This window comes from Nycticebus coucang, chromosome 3 (assembly GCF_027406575.1).
Source record: "Nycticebus coucang isolate mNycCou1 chromosome 3, mNycCou1.pri, whole genome shotgun sequence".
NCBI classification, from domain to species: domain Eukaryota; kingdom Metazoa; phylum Chordata; class Mammalia; order Primates; family Lorisidae; genus Nycticebus; species Nycticebus coucang.
Genome location: NC_069782.1, coordinates 11,546,702 through 11,547,415, shown reverse-complemented (window position 1 = coordinate 11,547,415; position 714 = coordinate 11,546,702).

The following is a 714-nucleotide window of genomic DNA, read 5'->3' as shown; positions in this document are numbered from 1 at the left end:
CACCGGCACTTGGCCTAGGATTGAGGGAGAGGGGATATCCAGGGCTCCGCAAAGGAAGAGCTCAGCGAATGTAGCCTTTACCGGGGAGTAATTGCTGCTACCTGTGTGTCTCGAAGGCTCTTCCCCTCTTTCTTAACCTAAGAACTCTTAACTTTCAAAAGCTCCACTTAGACGCCATGTCTCCCGTGGTACCTTTTCCTGCACGTATTAGCTTTCTGGGGCTGTTGTAACAAATGACCACACGCTTGGTGACTTTAAATGACAGATATTGATTCTCCCACAATTCTGGAAGCAGAAATCTGAAATCGAGGCGTCAGCAGGCTCTCTCTGAAGGCTGGGGGGCGTTGAGGGGGGGGACCTTGCCTTGTCTTTTCCTGCTTCTTGTGACAGCGTCACCCAGGCCCTCTGTCTTCTCGTGGCCTTCCTCCCTGTGCCCATGTGTCTTCTCTGTCTCTGTGTCTCCTCGGGACACCTGTCATTGAATTTAGGGCCCACTCTAGTCCAGGGTGATCTGATCTTGTGATCTTTACCTTAATTACATCCGTAAAGACGCTCATTCCAAACAAGACCATAGTCTGAGGTTGTATCTTTTAGGGAACATTATTCAACCGTCTTTATTACATTTTGTAAATTTTCTTAATTTCTGTGACATTGGTTAGAATTATGTCTGCTTCAGGTACTGACCACAGTGACTTAACCAAATTGGGGCCAATT